At 41.0% G+C, this 18,331-nt stretch overlaps 1 protein-coding gene across 18 annotated transcripts in view; it reads left to right on the forward strand.

The window, feature by feature from the left end:
- The first annotated feature begins 9,356 nt into the window (after positions 1 to 9,356).
- The window catches only part of EDA2R (ectodysplasin A2 receptor), a 62,008-nt gene continuing 53,033 nt past the window's right edge, over positions 9,357 to 18,331 (forward strand). For 3 of the 18 annotated variants that reach the window (XM_081808753.1, XM_081808763.1, XM_031028025.2), the window contains exon 1: positions 9,357 to 9,508. The gene's annotated coding sequence lies outside the window, so the exon portion shown is untranslated. Of the gene's footprint in view, positions 9,631 to 16,274; positions 16,341 to 18,331 lie in introns of those variants that run through there. The other 15 variants (XM_081808768.1, XM_081808764.1, XM_081808754.1 and 12 more) reach the window with 15 other exon arrangements.

Below are 18,331 nucleotides of genomic sequence, written 5' to 3' on the forward strand. Positions count from 1 at the left end.
CTAATCCAGCTTTCATTTCTGCCCTTAGAGACTCTATGTTGCCATGTATTGATTTCTCCATTCTAGCCATTGTCTTCGCAATTGCTAGCCTGAATTCCATCTCCGACATCTTGGTTATAACTGCATCCATTTGTAAATCTGCAACATAAGTCATAATCTCTGAGTCTTCTCTAATTTGGGGGTTCCTCCTCCTAGTCATTCTGTTGATGGGTAGTTGAGGGAATGTATAGAGTCCAAATTATTGACCACAACCCAAGCAAGATGCACCTGTTTTCTAGGGACCTTGGGGTTGCTGCTCTCTTGCTTTCCCAGCCTGTCTTCTGGGGGAGGGGCCTGCCTTGCTGTTACTCAGGCAACCCTGTTTGGGCATAGTTGCCCTGTCCCCCTGTGGCGGGGGATGGGCTCAGTAGGAATCAGTTTATTGGGGCTTTTGTTCTTTGGCGGCTTTCCCTGCTGGCTTTCTGCGTCTCTTTTGAGAGTCAGAGCAGAAGAGACCATTTCCAACCCTCTGCCTCAGAGCAGTGAGATCACAGTCTGTTCTTCAGTGAGCTCTCCATGCCACACTCTCCGTTTCTGTCTGTGCTCCTATAAACTGCAGCGTCCTGGGTTGTGCACCCCACCGCAGTGCTCCCAGTTCTGCCTCCAGGTGGGGCACGTCTCTACCCTTTGTGCTTCTAAAACCACCAGCCACTCCCAGTTTGCACGCGCAACCCTGCCGCTCCAGGTTTCCCTTCTGGGGGCTGCCCCAAAGTCCTTTCCCCGGCACTACTGGTCTGCTAGTCTGTGGCCCATCCCCACGCGTGAGGCTGTCGCTCACCGGTGTAGGATCCTCATGGCCAGGCTCCCTCCTGCTGCTGTTTATCCTCTGATATCTGCCTGCAGAATCATGGCTTCCCGTTTTGTACCTCGAAACCAACCACCCATGATATTCTGTTTGTAGAGCTCCAGATCTATTTTCTTACATCTCAGGCTGATTTCGTGGGTGCTCAGAGTGGTCTGGTAGATATCCAGCTCAATTCTGGGGACCAGTTGAAATAGGGTCCCCTACTCTCCCACCATCTTTTCTTCATGATTATGAATCTTTTATAATATTAGTATCTCTTAATATTGTCACTCACAATGATAACTTTACCCTTTCCTTATTTATTTATTTATTTATTTATTTATTTATTTATTTATTTATGTCCAGGCATATCATGTTGCAGATTTTTTTTTTGAAATTAAATCAAGCTAAACAATCCTGACATTTTGCACAAACGCTGCTGTAAAGCTTTCCTATAAGTAGGATTTTAGAGTGAACTATCTAAACCTTTTTTTGCATTCTCATTGATAATTTTTTTAACCCCACAAGGCTCTCTGTGGGTAAGAAGTAGCATCATGCAGTGAAAAGAGCTTTGGATAGCCTTAGAAAACTCAGATTCAAATCTCAACACTTCTGCTTAAGAGTCTTATACTCATATGGTTGTCACTCAATTTTTATATATATCTTTTCTTTCTTTTTTTTCTTTTTAAGTTTTAATTTAAATTGCAGTTAGTTATCATACAGTGTAATATTCATTTTTTTCACTTAAAAAATAAAGCTAATAATCCCCAGATGATTAAAGTGCTCTAGTGTTTGTGAGGTAACCTATAAATTGTCCATCACAGTGCCTGCAATAAGTACACATTCAAGAGATTGCATTTCTGACCTTTCCACTTAGTAAAGTGGCATAATAATAATACTGCTCTACTGTGGTTATAAAGATTAGATGAGATTTGTACATGTGTACAGAACTCTAAAGGGCTATACTACCCATTATTTTAAAGTAACAGTATTAATAAATACATGTGTAGAAGAGTCAGAGTTGCACAGCCTTCTGGTCATTGTGTATGCTGAGCTTCCAAGCCTTTGCCTGCGGAGGGAGTAGAAAAAAGACACGGGTTTGTCTACTTGCCTTAGTCAAAATTACAAATTTCTCTCAAAAGAGGTTTGAGTCAGGGCGCCTGGGTGGCTCAGTTGGTTGAGCAACTGCCTTTGGCTCAGGTCATGATCCTGGAGTCCCGGGATCGAGTCCCGCATTGGGCTCCCTGCTTGGCAGGGAGTCTGCTTCTCCCTCTGACCCTCCTCCCTCTCATGCTCTCTGTCTCTCATTCTCTGTGTCTCAAATAAATAAATAAAATCTTTAAAAAAAAAGAGGTTTGAGTCAGGCAAAACAAACAAAACAGAAACTAGTGACAAAAATTAGACTAATAAGTTTAGACTGAAAGTGTGGGAAAATTAGTTGGGGGACAAAAGATTAATAACTATAGTCATCATTATAACTACCATCCTAACAGATCTCAATTATTAAATTCCTGTATCTGGAACTGGGTTAGAAAGCCCATAATGTTCCTCTTTAATATTCCCAGCCACCTTGTTCCTTTTCATATTTTCTAAATGAGGGAACTGAGGCTGTGAGAGGTTAAAGTACTTGCTTAAGATCACACAGAGCACAGAATTAGTAAGTGATAGACCTAGGATCCCAATTCAAAATCCAAAGCCACTTTAATGCTCTGCCATGTCCTTATTTACTGGAGCAAGACAGCATGATGTGGCATGCTTAGAGTTAGGCTCTGGCTATAGTTCTGGATTAAGTTTGTATTTGGCTGTGTACCCTTGGGAAATTCACTTAATTTCTCTGGCCCTAAATTGCCACATGTGTAAAATAAGGGAAATCATACCTACTTCAAAAGGTTGTTCTATGGGTAATTAAGATCATATGTATAAAATGTAAGGGCCCCAACCTCACAATGTCATGGAGTGAGGTAAGAGAGAATATTCAGTGACAATATCTGAGAACGAGGGGTTAGAGATATAGAGGGAAGCCAGGAGACCATGATGTTTTCCAGCAAAAGAAATAGTTTCCCAAAGAAAACAGTGACCAACACTGGGAAAAAAAAACACTGCAAATAAATTTTAAAAATGAGTGAAAATATTCCTTAAAATTTGTCAGTGAAAGAGGTCACTTGTGACTCGAGGAGAGAAAAAAGAGCCAGACTGCAGTAGATTGGGAATCTAAAGGAAAGTGAAGACATGGAAACAGTGAATGGAGATTACTGTGGCCAGAAATTTGGCTGAGAAAGAAAGAAAGTGGAGGCTGTTATTTGAGGAAGAGGCAGTGTGGAAGAAGGTTTGATTTTATTTTGCAGTGGGAGGAATTTGAACATGTTTGTGGATAGAAGGGCTGGACACAAGAGGGAAGGTAAATACTAAAGATATCAATGAGAGAGAGGTTAAAAAATGAAGAATGGTCCATAAAGGGCAGGGGAAGGGGAAGATGCTCATGCTCTTTTCCTGTCCTCCCAGAGGAAAATCCAGAGTGGCTGAAGAGAGAGACAACATTATAAGCATAAGGGGAGGGGATAGAGGGACTTCATGTCTAACGGAATCTGTTTTTTGTTTTGTTTTAGTTTGGTTTTGGCTTTGGTGTTGTTTTGTTTTTTGATAAAGAGGACAGGAGTCCATTTCCTAGACTGGGAATTAACTGCCAGAGTAAGGACTTAAAAAAAAAAAAAGGTAGTGGTTTAGAATAGCTGTCCAGGGAAGATGGGAAGAGCCTCAGATTGGGAAGGAAAGATTCTCCTTTTGAGTGTAATAGTGAATAATTCAGGCATCAGCTACTCTTGAGAGTCTTGCGTCAGTTGTCACTAGTTGTGGCTCCATGGACAGGCGGGGATACTAACCACTATATTAACGAGGAGCTGTGGCCCCATGGACAAATTACCTCTCATTTCTGTGACTCAATTTCTTCATCTATAAAATAGGAAGGATATGATATTTACCTCATAGGATAATTGTAAAGATTAAATGAGGTATTGCATCTAGAACCCTTAGCACAGGGCCTGACATACAGAGTTAATCCAAGTGCTGATCAAGTGTTGGCTGTTGTTAGTATTTTGGGTGCAGGCATGGATGTTCTTTTTTGGCTATCTTCTTTGTATGGTCGCTTACCTGGGGTCAGGGAGTTCATTAACATAATAAAATAAAATTAAAATTAATAAATTAATAAAGAAGGGTGAATTCAAAGGTAACATTCTCCATTCAATTATTTTTTCACTCATTTATTTAACAAAGATATATTGAACCCTTAGTATACTTTAGGTTCTGTTTTGTGTGAGAGAATTAACCAGTCAGATGACAGGTAAGATCTCTGACACGTAAGTTCCAGTGAGAAAAATTAGAATCAAGAAAGAATGGCAATGTGGAGGGGGCTACACTCTGGAAAACCTCAGCATTTGAGGGATAAATGGAGAAGGAGAATCTGGGAAAAGTTATAAAGAAAAGAATGAAACCAGGAGATATGGATTCCTTGAAAGTCAAGAGTTAGTAAGGAAAAACAACAACAACATAATTTTGGATGTTTTGGAGAATTCAAATAAGACAGGAAGAAGCCATGGGTTTGACAGTAAAGAAATTCATGGATGATCCTGAGGAGATCAGAATGTAGAGTGAATTTAAAAATTAAGAGATGGGGGTAAGGATATGGAAGCAATAACTATGGAAAACCCTTTCCAGAATCTTGGCTTAAAATGGACGAGTTTAGAGGAATGATCCAGAGAAAGAGGGACTGTGAAGATGCCAGATAAAGCAAAGCAGGGTAGATGGGGGAAGTAAGCACAGATAGAGAGATTAATCTGGAACAGAAAGGAACTCTCATATAAAAGACAAGAATAAGCTTGAAGGTGGAGGGATCAGAAGTTGTTTAGAGGATTTTAGCCTGGTGCTATTCTATGGTTTCAGTGAAACTGGAGAAGTCTTATCTACTAGGAGTTCTGAATAGGATATATTAGTGTTAGGTGCTTGAGTAAGAGGAGTAAGTTTGAAATAGCCATCTTGGGCAGGTGAAAAGAAAGATGATTAAGGATGAAAGAAAAGACTGTTGAACTAAACTACGACCCAACTGAACTTTGAAAAATCCCCAGGCTAGGAGGAGCTCTTTTATATGTCCTACATTTCTAATTCAGAAGATCCAAGACTGTATATGCCATTGCCTCAGACATCTATGGCCATGATTATCTATACATATCACAAAAGCTGACGAAAGGGCACCAGGAGCTGATCTTGGTATCCAGGTACATACATCCCTATAGATGCTGGATTCCATATGCTTCAGTATCTCCTGGAGCCTCCAGTCTCTGCTTCTGCTCTCTGTTACTAGTCTCCAGAGGGGCTTTAAAGTCCCCAGTGTGTCTATATCTCACATGAGAGGTCACTCTGCGTGCATTGAAATCTAGAATTAGAGGCTGACCTGGCTTTTCTCAGACACAGCCAAGGTGTGTCAGCATTCCCCTAAGTGACCTTAGGTAACCTCTGAGAGAGCTGAGGATGGCATCAGGGAGCCCTGAATCTCTCACTGGGCCCCAGAATAACATCTCTGGCCCCAGAGATAAGTTCAGGCTGATTCCAGCAGTGAAGTGTAATCAGAGAGACCCTTTACCTGGGAGTACTTGGTTTGGGTGACTCCTGCACATCTTAAGAGTAGGGAATGAGAAATCCCCCAAGAGATGAGCTGACTGAACCTCACTTCTACCACTCAGGTATGGGGGCCAGAGTGGCTCCCCCATAGACAGCACAGCTGAGAGCCTTAAATCTACTCATCCCCACATCCCACCTCAGGTCCTTGGGGGCTGGTGCTGAGGAAAAGTCCAAAAGACCCTGGCAATTCCATTACTCTATATTAGGGTTTTAGGAAAGTTCTCTCTTATAAAGTAAAATTTGAGCAGAAACTAGGAGGAAGTGAGGGAAGGATCCATGCAGATATCTGGGGAAGAGTTGTCCAGGCTGAAGGAACAAGTACAAAGATTGAGTATAGAGAATGCTTTGAGTGTTGGAACAAACAGCAAAGAGGCCAATGTGGTTGGATATGGTGGCCAAGGGGCAGTGGTAGATGAGATTAGAGATATAAAGGTAGGGTGGTGGAGGTGGGATGGAGTTGGGTGGAGTGTAGGCTATTGTTAAGGACTTTGGCTTTTACTCTGAATTAGAAGCCAGCCATTGGAATGGTTTGGACAGACTTGAGCTGATTTGCATTTTCAAAGGATCACTCTGACTGCTGTGCTGAGAACTGACTGGAGTGGAGTAAGGTCAAGAGCAAGACCAATTGTAGGCTATGGCAGTAATCTAGCTGAAAAGTGATGGTGGCTTGCAACAGAGTAGTTGCAGTGAATGTGCTGAGAAGTTGGGAGATTCATAGTATATTTTGAAGACAAAGCTGATCAGTTGTGCTGAGGGATTGAATGTGAGATGTGAGAAAAAGAAGAGACAAGGATGATTCCAGTGCTTTTGGCTTCATAGGGTTTTTGTGAAGATGAGATAAATTAATCCATATAAAACATTCAGAACACTACCTAGCAAGTGCTTGGTGAAGGTTAGTCACTATTACAATATTATTAGACAAGTTATGGTGGAAGACAGTAGTTTCATACATGCTGCCTAAGGTCACTTTCCAAATAATGAAACAACAGCTTGTGGGCTCTGAAGTTTCCCTGGTACCTTTATCTCAGGCTTCCTCCTACCCTCCAGGAAAAGAAGCATTCTGGAGTACAAGCCTCTTAATCTGTAAAATGGGGATAGTAATCCTTATCTTGTAGGACTGTTGTAAGCTACAATGGAGCACATTTGCATGATTGATAAATGCTAGGTAAATGTTCCATCCTATCTTTTCTTCAAAGAAGAATTTTGATTATGCTGTCCCCTAGCTAATGTACCAGCAAGTGTCCTTTCAGCTCAGTTCACTCAGGTAAGCGTTACCAATGGCCTAACATGGCTCCCTGTCCGTATACTCAGTTTGCTAAGTAGGATCAAAAGAGATAGAGCAGTGTAGCTGAGAGCACAAAAGTTGGGTGAGCCCTTGAGACTGAGGTTGTAGAAAGGCCCCTAATCCTGGCCTTGAATGATGTTCCTATCTTAGCTGGAAGGGACTTGTGTTTAAAAAATAAAAGCCTGGTTGTACCAGGTGGGGGAGTGTCCCCAGGCCAAAGGGTCCTTCTTGCTCCCAACTAACATTTCTTCATCTGTGAAACATTTCAACATGTGGGGCTCCTTGGCAACTGCAGTTCAATATATTCAAAGTTTTCCTGGCCTCTTCCATTTTGTCTTTTGCATCCTGGTCCTTTCATTAATTTGTTTTGTTCCTTCTGCTGTGTATCAGGCTCCTTCACAGCCCTGCCATTTCCTAGCTGCTTGACATTGGGCAAGTCAGTCTATGCTTCAGTTTTCTCATCTCCTCACTGTGAATAGTACTAGAGTAGTTACAAGTATTAAACAAGTTAATATATGCAAAATACTGAGAAGAGTGCCTGGCAAATAACAAATGCTCTCTAAGAATTACTGTTAGCTCATGATGCTTACCAATTAGTGGAGGGAAAGGACAGTCATTAAACAAGTAAGCAAATTAATTAAATGATTACAGGTTTAATTTAGTGTCAGTAAGGAAATAAACAGGGTGTGGGGGACAGGGGCTAGACTGGCCAAGTGAGGCTTATATCAAGAAGTGACACTCTGCTGTGAAGACTCAGATCCTCCCTTGACCTCACAGATTTTAACTTTAGCTTCACAATTTCTCCTGCTTCCATCCCCTTTTTTCATCATCATAGATCAGCCCCTCAGTAATCTCCTAATCGGTATCTACCACCAGCCCTTACTCCACCAATTCATTTCCTATCCTGCAGTCACACCCATTCTTTTTAAACTCTAGGACCTAGAATATCCTTTGAACACCTACTGTATTCTCTTTGCTTTATGAACATTAGCTCACTTTAAATTCACAACTTCATAAAGAAAGTATTATGAGCCTCTATCTGCAGATGGGACAACTAAAGCTCAGAGAGGATAAGTCCTCTGCTAAAGAGCCAACAGCTCGTAGATATTAGAACCAGAGTTGGAATAGAGATGTGTGGATTCTAGAGTCTGTATTCCTTCCAGATGCCTTCCTAAACTTGTATTTTTTTCTATTGTGTAATGACTGTAGACCCAAGGAAATAATGATAGCATATACTTATATAACATTTGCCATGTGCCAGGGGCTATTACATGTATTAATTCATTCAATCTTCAAAACAACCCTATGAAAAAGTGATTACTATTGTTCCCATTTTACAGATGAGGATACCGAACCACAGAGCAGTTAAGTAATTTCCCCAAAGCCACACAGCTAGGAGGGGCAAACCTAGGATTCTAACTCAGTTTACCCTCCTTCTAGGTCTGAGCCCACAGTACCAGTCAAAAGGCCACATTCTGGTCCCAGCTCTAACCAGGGGCCATGTTTGGAGTTCACTCAGGACCTATTCAAAGTCACTTCAGAGCCTATTCAGCCCTTTTTTTTTTTTCACCAAAGGCATTGCAGCCTATGTACGGAGACCTTACCCTAAGCTCCCAGCATACAGCCTTTCTGCTCACACCAGGTAAGGCCCCTCAGAGTCTGATCATGGCACATTGCTTGGACCCTGCCCCATGCCTTGGCTTAAGCTTCCTTTCCCTCTACCCATAATGCAACTTGGTACGCCACAATTTTTTAGGCCCCTTCACTCTATTAAAGAGCATTTCCCTTCGCTGGCCATATTTTCTCTCTTATTTTTACCTTTTCTCTGTTCCCTTACTACCCTTCTAGCCTGTACCTCATAGTTCAGCCCCTCATTCAGTATTGTGTGCTGTTCTCTGACTATGTCCAGTCTGTCTTATCTTCCCTATTCCTCTGCAAGTTCTTCAGGGTCAGGTACTAGTAACATTCCAATACTTCTCCACTGCTGACTCTGTGATTATAAACTTCTAAACTCCCAGAGTGTCATTGCTGGAAAAAAACTCTTAGTCTATCTAGTACAACCCCTTCTTTGTATAGAGACTCTGGGGCCCAAAGAAGGTGATTCCACAATCGAATTCTCCTTAATTTTGAGTGGTCTTTCCCCTGTTTTATGTCTTCTCTCCTCCTGTCCAAATCCTAACTTTCTGAACAAAGGAGAGAAAAAAAAAAAAAAGAGGGCCAAAGCTGGGAAGTGGCTTTTCCATGTGTCTGAAAATTGTTACTTTTCCAACACTAATTTTCTGAAAAATTCCAGGCCTGCTAACATTCATGTATAGAACTTTGAAAAGCTAGCGGCATCCTACCATGCAACAGTTACAAGAAAAGAAGTCTGCACGGTGCCTCTAACCACTTGACCCTCTCTCTGTTCCCACAGACCAGGCAAAACCTAACTCCCTGTCTGCCCACAGTCCCTAGAGCTTTTTGATTCCTTCCATAGGAGTGGCTTGGTCTCTGTTTACCTCCCCTTTCCCGCCTCCCAACAGCACTGTGTCTGTCTCAGGGGTGGGACTTCTTTGCATAGCCACGCCTAGACACTTGAGTAGCCTAGTAGCTGCTTTGGGAGCCTCAGCGGGGGCGGAGAAATAGACGTAGCATAAAAGAAAAGGAGAATGGGTTTAGGCTGTTGCTGGTACACAGGGATGTGAAATTAGCCTGAGTGATTGCAACGGATTTCATCTACTGTGAGTGTGGTATGTAGGCTGGGGGCTGAGGGGTGGGGGCTTGCTTGGTGGTATGTCTGGCCTGCGCTGAGGTGTGTTTGTCTAGGAATTCTGTTGCTGAAACAAGATCCATCCATCCATATATTTACAGGGTAAGTGCGGGAACACTCCCCGGCATGACAAGGCTGCTCAGATCTGTGGGACGTAGGGGTGGAAGTTCAGGATCAGGTTAGGATGACCCTACTGAGGAGCTACAAAATCAGAATGTCTGTGAAGGCATTCCGGTGGTCTGTCTGTCCATCCATTGGTGTCCCGAGAATGCTGTCTAAGGTGCCAGGGACCTGAGTTAATAGCCCAATGGCTTTGGAGGGCCAGTGTGCCCCTGTGTAGGCTTTTACTGGACCTGTATGGCCTTTGGGAACATGCCTGGACATGTCCAAACACCCTGAGCACATGGGGTTTAGAGTTAAGGAAAAGAAGGAGGCTGGGAGCTTAGGGGAGGGAGGGGTTGGATCAGACATGTGAAGCATCCCCAGGGAAATTGAGCTGCCAGCCCACCCACGTGGCCCCTGGGCAAGTCAGGGCTTGTGTAAAGAACACTCGGGCTCTATTTGGGGGCTTTCAGTCTGCCCCTTCACCCACTAGGTTTTTACTTGATCCCTCACTCCTGGAAGCTGAGCCCAGAGCAGTGATATTTTGATCCTGCTTTACCCCAAACACTGGCCAAGGTTAAGGCAGCTGTGAGACCTGGGGGACAAAAAGAGACCTGCCAGCAACCTGGGAAAGCAGAGACTGCAAAGTTTGGACTGATGTTAGCAGTGTTGGCCAGTGCCCTGTCATGTAGGGTAACTAAGGCAAGAGAGTGTAGAGCGTCTTCCCCTGTATAACTCTCCTATCCCCTCCTTTACCCCAATATACCTTCAGTCCAATGTAACAGGCTCACTGAGCAACTATGCTTTGTCACCACTATGTGAGATAGATACTTAAAATGCACTGGGACCTGACAGTTTCATCATGGGTATAAGAACAAATATATATAGCAAAGATAGGCTTTAAAGATTTAGTCAAAATCCTTTGAGGTTGTCAAATAAGGACCACTTCAAGTTGAACCAGGGATAATCAGAAAGACATTTTTGACATTGTCACAACTTTTAAGGCTCCAGAGACAGACTACTTGAGTTCAAATCCCATCCCCACCATTTATTAACTTGTGTGACATTGGGCAAGTAGAACTACTTCCCCCTTTCAGAACTCTGGTTTACTGCAGGCTAAAATGGAGGCAATAATAGTGCTTACTTCATCGTTTTTGTGAGGATTAAATTAGATAATCCGTGTAAAATATTTGTACACACTTAGCACAGTGACTGCACTAAAATAAGCGCTCAATAAATGTTAACTATTATTATTATTTAAGATGGACCATGAAGCACAGATAGGATTTCAACAGGTGGAGATAGGAGAGAAGGCAATGGAAGCAGGAAAAACAACAGGAACAACTGTTTGGAGGCAGGAAAGATCAAGACATGTGAAAAGAACACAGGCTGAACTGGATTTTAGAGTACAATTAGGGAAAAGTGGAAGTTAAGTTTGCTGTGGTACATTGGTGACAAATTGGAAAACTTTTGGATGCTAGACTTTCTGTTTAATTGGACAAGAACTGGAAAGCCATTGAAAATTTCTGAGCTAAAGAAAAAAAGTCAAATTTATGTTTCTGGAAGAATAATCTGGTAAATATGAGTCAGCTGGATTGCAGTAGGAAAGCACGAGAGGTGGATAAACCAGATGCAGAGAGGGAATGAGACCCTGGAGCTGAAATGGTGGCTTTGGGAATAGAAAGGAGGTAATACATTTTATAAGACATCACAAAGTTGAATCTACAGAATTATAAGTTGATAAACTATATGAGATTAAAAAAGGAGGAATGAAAAAGAATCAGAATCTCTTGGGACTGGCTTAAGCTTTAAAAAGGTTGTACATTCCAATCCCAGTTCCATCTACTTCTCTGGATGGTACAATAGAAAGTATTTCCACTTTCTTTTTTTCAAGATCTTATTTATTTGACAGAGAGAGACACACAGCGAGAGAGGGAACACAAGCATGGGGAGTGGGAGAGGGAGAAGCAGGCTTCCCGCCCAGCAGGGTGCCCGATGTGGGGCTTGATCCCAGGATCCTGGGACCATGACCTGAGCTGAAGGCAGATGCTTAACTACTGAGCCACACAGGCGCCCTGTATATCCATTTTCTGAGTTAGACAGCTGTGTTCAAGTCCTGAGTCTGCTACTTACCTGCTGTCTGTGATCCTAAACATATTATTTATCCATCATTCCTAGTCAGGATTGTATTTCTATATAGCATTTAGAAATATGTGTGGGAAGCATGATTTGTTTTTAATTTTTAATTTTTAAAGATTTTTTTTATTTATTTGACAGAGAGAGAGAACGCACAAGCAGGGGGAGCAGCAGGCAGAGGAGAGGGAGAAGGGGACTCCCTGCCAAGCGGGGAGCTCAACGCAGGGTTCAATCCCAGGGTCCCAGGATCATGACCTGAGCCGAAGGCAGACACTTAACTGACTGAGCCACCCAGGCACACATATATATAAATGACTGAGGCACTATGGCATTTAGTGCCAACAACGAAGAGTTGTTTTTCCCACCCACTTATAATACCAGCTGTAAGTCCAGTGAGAAATATTTTTTAAAGATTTTATTTTATTTTATTTATTTATTTGACAGAGAGAGACACAGCGAGAGAGGGAACACAAGCAGAGGGGAGAGGGAGAAGCAGGCTTCCCGCGGAGCAGGGAGCCCGATGTGGGACTCGATCCCAGGACCCTGGGATCATGACCTGAGCCGAAGGCAGACGCTTAATGACTGAGCCACCCAGGCGCCCTGAGTCCAGTGAGAAATATTGAACTTCTCTGAGCCTCAGTTTTCTACTCTGAAAAGCAGGGACAATAGTACTTAAATCATAGTTTTATTGGGAGGATGAAGGGAGATAATCCCTGTAAAGTACTAGCACAGTATCTGACATATGGTAGGCTTTCATGAATCATAGTTTTCTTTCACTGCAGTTGACTTCACCTTGAAACATCCTTGTTAGTCTCTGAACACTTCCAGAGGGAATGCACTTAGTAATCTCTGAGAGAGTCCATTCCCTTCATGGAAAGCCTTGACTCTTCAAAAGCTCTTCCTTTTGTTAAACTGAACTCATTCTCCCTATGGTTTCCACTCTGAGGTCTTAGTCATTCTCCCTGGGGCAACTCAGAGCAGTCTCTTTATTCTTTTCCATGATAGTTCTTTATAGGTCTGAAGGACAGAGACCTGATTCTCCTGCATCTTCTGATCCCAGGTCAAAGAGCCCATTTTTCCTACCATTTCTCACATGGCATGTTGTCAAGTCAAATAAGACTGTGAGGTTTTTAGCTATATAAATTGGGGTGATGGTACCTTCAAAGTGATGAGAAACACTGCATAAGGAGCAGGATGAGTGACTGTGACAAGTTCCTTTTATAATTTATTAATTCTTAAGTTCCCATTATGTGCCAGATATTTTCAAACCCATCATCTCACTGACTCCTCACCCCAACTAGGAAAGGTGTAGGTCTTCTTATCTTTATTGTACAGGTGGCCAAACAGGCCAAAGAAAATAAAACTTTCTAGAGATTGTTTAGTTAGTGAGTGTCTGAGCCACAACTGGAAGTTAAATTTTTCTTACTCCAAGGTTAATGTCATTCTTCTTTTTTTTTTTTTTCATTTTCCACAGTTGTTTGTATTTAAAATATAGGCTGGGCAATTAGGCCAAATTTGACACTAGAGAAAGAGACTAGAAGAGAATGGGTTATCTACTTGCTTTATACTAGTTATTCTTTCTCTGAAAGACCTCATTTAGAAAGGCTCTTTAAGGGAGAAAAAGTCCCTAGTGCCAGAGGAAAGGCAAGCAATACCACTACCAGGGAGCACAAGCTAGGCCATAAAACCTTCCTTTATTTTATTTTTTTTTTTGAGTTTCAGATCTTGCTTTATTTAAGTCCATGCTAATGTATTTACATATTTAATGACATGATATAAACCATCTTTGTTGGAATTTTTTAGTACCTAAACAATGGTTGCTGAATATTGAGCTAATAACTTTTTTAATTTCTTAGAATCAGTATCTAGAAATCAAATAGCCAGGGCAAAGACTTGATTCAACACCAAAATTCCTCTTGAACCCAAGTTAAAACCTTCCTTTAGATGTCTTCTTGACCTGCTCTACTTGAATGCCTTTTGCAGAGAATGAAACATTTTTTGGAGCTATTTCTCAGAGCTGAAGCTGGAGGTTGAAGCAGAAACTACTTTTCTCTGCTTCCTTTCTGGAGACTAGCTCCATCTATCAGTTTTTCCATTGGATACGTGACAGGAGGGATGTGACTCAGCTTCACCACTAGTCTGAAAATGGAAGGTATTTTTCTGTGTTCATGGGAAATATGAGGATGGCTATAGTTTGTCTTGGATTAGAATTAACTACATATGTTTTCTATGTTCCTCACAAGATTGATTATGATTTCTTAAAGGTAGAGAAGATGTTTTATTCACCTCTGGTTTTTCCTCTTGCCACCATGTCCTAACAGAATGCCTAGCATAGAAGGCACTTAAGTATTTTTTGAGTGACCAGAAATCCATCCTTCCCTTCCCAGGGTGACTACAGTTATGATATCCCTTAAGCATCCTAAAAGATATCATGACATTTTCAAAAATAAAGCAATTGTCATGTAACATATATGGTGGAATCAAAGACTAAGATGTCTTCACTTACAGGAGATTGTTAGTCACCATGATAAGGTGAGTAAGCCAAAAGGACCACTTCCCTTCCATGGGCCACATCTTCCTGACCCAACCTACATTTTGGAATTTTTTCCTTTGAGCCAAGTTTAGGCAGTGTGAGTGTGGTGGTGGGGCGGGGGGAGAAGCTACAACCTAATTACTCACCAAGTAATTAGTCTTAAACCTGGGCCCACCCTTTCTTTAATTATGGGAAATAGACAAGCCACTAAGCCCTGAATTTGGATACTTGGATTGTAGTCCTGTCTCTGCCACTGACCAACTATGTGACTTTGGGAAAATTTTATCCCTTCTCTGGGCCTTAGTCGCCCCATCTAGTTCATCAAGGAATGGGGTTAGTTTGCCTTGAAGAATCCTTTTGGGATTCCATAATATGTTTTCAATTATCTTGTGGTTTGAAGTTTTAACCAGCTGCCAAAGAGGAAAAAAAAACAAAAAACAATAATGGAATATGTGATACTATGAATGTGAATACTGAGGTACCTATTTCTAAAAAAAAAAAAAAAAAAAAAAAAAAATCAAGTAGAGCTAGATGGCATTTCCTTATTGGACAACAGGCAGTTGTGGCTAAGAAGAGTTTTAAACTTCCTTCTAACTCTTAAGATTATAGGATTCTGAAAATTGTCTTACAGAATGTGTGTTTACATATGAGATCATAGGCTTCTTGCTATATGTCTCACCTTTCTCCCACTACCCTGCCAAGTCTTATATTAATGTTTCTTCTTTTTATTGGGCACCCTAAAAAAAGGCAAAAAAATATTTTGGTATCAATATCTCATACCCTGTAAAGGCAGGCTACATTTTATGGACTGGTTGTCCCATTTCTATTGGAAGGATAAGTGGACCTGAGCTATACTCTGAAATGCTCATCAGGTTGTATGTCTGCTTCTTTATGATATTTTATTTTCTGGCCAATAAGGAAGGGATAGTGTGCTTGATTGAATTTAGATTGCTTTGGGAGATAGGGCACTGTTCTTACTGACACCTTCAGAGAGATATAGCTATTCCAGATTGCTTGGTAAATTAGACAGGGTGGAGAGAATGTGAGGCAAAAACAAACAAACAAACAAAAAAGACATTAATAGAAATCAGAAATTAGTACCCTTGACTGAGTTTTATCCAGTTCCCAGCCCTGCAAAGAAAACATACCATGAATCCAGTTCCCAATTGGGATAACTCAGCCAAAAGCATATCTTCCTTGGGAAGTGAATAGATATTTATCCCCAGTCCTTCTGGTGGGATAACTAGTTTTTGATGATACCATAATTTGATGGTGTCTGTGGTCATTGGTACATTAATAAATGACTCATTTTGGCTAAAATCACAGTGGAGCAAAGCAGGGGCTTTGGATATTGGCTAAGTGTTTGGCCTGTGGCTTGTCTCCAATTCCCTTTTCTCCCCCGCTCTGGGTGGGATAGTAACAAAAATCATAGCAACTCTCACATGTGTAGCACAAGCCAGAGTTTCCAGAGCACTCTCACATGCATTATCTCATTTTCCCCTTGAACATCATCCAGGGCAGTTTCTGTGCCTTTGCTCCCACTTGGGAACACTGTTTCAACAATCATTAAAATGATATTTTCCCCTCATAATCAGCCCAAAATTTGCAGGTCTTAATTTCATCCCATTCATTTTATTAATTATATTGCTATATTCTTAGCTACACAGTTCTTTTCTCCCCTTCCCTTAACATTTTTTTCAGCAGTTGCTAAATAAAAAATATTTATATATTTTGTAGCTTTTTCTCCTCAATTTATAGTCTTTTAAGTTATGTTTATCTTTTTAGGTTTGTGCGTTTTTGTTGCTGTTGTTCTTGTGAATGTGTGTGCTCACACATGTTTTGAAGAAGAAATAATTTAATTCATATGGTTAGCATTTGCTTTTGGCTGAGTGGAAATGACCCAGTTCAGTTGGTTATTAATTCTATCTATAAAATGACAATATGCTTTTAATAAGAATTTTTTTGTCTACCCCAGCATCTTTATTCTTACAGAGGCATTGTCTGCTGTTCTGTATACTGGAATAAAGGACAAGGTAAATAGGTGAGGCTTCTTTAATTTTGCACGACTCCCTTCATTCTACTCTGTTGATAATCCTGACATTACTGGACCAGTTGTTGCTATCACTAACAGTTGAAATTCTTTAGTCACTTTGGAAATGGAAAGAGAAGCCTGTTAAAAACTATAATTACCACCCGTGGTATCTGAATCACATCTATGAAGATATTATCATCTACTCAAACATTAAAAGAAAATTTACTTTTATCACATGCCCACAAAATAAAGTCAAAATAATGCATCCCCAGTCTTGATGATCCTCCACCGCCCTGTACCAACAGTTGATACTGTCATTCACCTCTTACTTCTTTTTTTTTTTAAAGATTTTATTTATTTATTTGACAGAGAGACACAGCGAGAGAGGGAACACAAGCAGGGGGAGTGGGAGAGGGAGAGGCAGGCTTCCTGTGGAGCGGGGAGCCTGATACGGGGCTCTATCCCAGGACTCTGGGATCATGGCCTGAGCCGAAGGCAGACGCTTAATGACTGAGCCACCCAGGTACCCCTCACCTCTTACTTCTTAAAGCTTTTTCCTGTACTACCCTATCTGGGTTTTATTCTTTCTTCCCTGGCTTCCTCTTGGTTGCTGCTGGTTCTTCTTCCTCTTCTAGCTTCAAATATGGATGTCCCTCAATGTTTTGTTCTTGATATTTTTCTTTGTTCATCTAAGCCTCCACCATAATTTACCTATCACCTCTCTCAGAGGTTTTGATTTAATTGATCTAGGATATAGGTATTTTTAAAAAGTCCTCTTGATGATTTTGATATGCACCCATGAGTTGGTCTTTTTATGCATTTGACTTATCTCTAAGCCCAACCTATATTCTACGTATTTTAATTGCCTGCTAGGCACCACCACTGACATTTTTTATCCCCTCCATACTTAAAATGATTTGAAAACCTAAGTATATTGACTTTTTTTCTAACAATGAACTCTCTGTTCACACTCTTCATGTCCCTGAGGTTCTTCTGGTTTCCCTCAGAGTCTTCTCTGACTCATATTTTTCTTTTGACTCTCACATCCATGGAATTGTAAGGTTCTAGTGGTGCTTTTTGTAAAGTCTGTTCCCCTCACCATTACTTTCTTTCTATTATTGCTACCACCCATGTCCTGGCCCTTATCTCTTAAGGCTTGGGAAGTAACCCTGTCTAACCATTCTTTCATAATAAAATAAAATTAAAAAAAAAAGGTACAATCAGATTAACATTCAGGAAATACCTTTTTGCCAAACAAAGATATTAATGATAAAAAATTAAATTTCAGTGACAGTCTGGGAGGACCTCAATTCCCTATTTTAGAGTTCACTGCCTTGGAAAGCATGCCAGATTCATGGGTCTTAAATTCCCTGTGGTTTGGCATTGTTTCTTACTAGATAAATAAATACAGAGGAATCTTTTTTTTCTTTGAGCCTCAGGGTTTTTTAAAATTTATTAATTGGTGATAATAATCTCTGGCTTACTCCTGGGGTTATTGTAAGAATCCATTGAGCTGACTGATAAGAAACCTTTTATAAATTGTGAAACCTTTCACTGAGGCAGAAGATTGTGATCATTACTTTGTAGTCTTTAATAACCATTTACTAATTCAACAAATATTTATCTAGTGCCTACTATGTGTCAGGCACTGTTATAAGTATATGAGATAAAGCAGTGTGATCTCATGGTACTTACATTCTAATTGGAGGAGGAGCAGGCTATAAAGGTATAAATAAGATATATAGGATGTTAGATGGTTATAAATACTGTTGAGAAGAATGAAATAGCAAAGGGGTATAAGAGATATGGAAGGAAGTTACAGTTTTAAAGGAATGGTCAGAGAAGCCTCACTAGGAAGATGGTATAATGAACTGAAGAAGATAAGGGAGGGAACTATGTGGATATTTAGGGGAAAACCTGCCTGACTGAGGGAGCAGCAAGTGTGAAGAACTTATAAGTTGGGAACAGTCCTGGTTAGTCTGAGGAATAGGAAAGAGGCC

The sequence above is a fragment of the Leptonychotes weddellii genome, chromosome X (genome assembly GCF_054177405.1).
Source record: "Leptonychotes weddellii isolate Sample4059 chromosome X, ASM5417740v2, whole genome shotgun sequence".
NCBI lineage: Eukaryota > Metazoa > Chordata > Mammalia > Carnivora > Phocidae > Leptonychotes > Leptonychotes weddellii.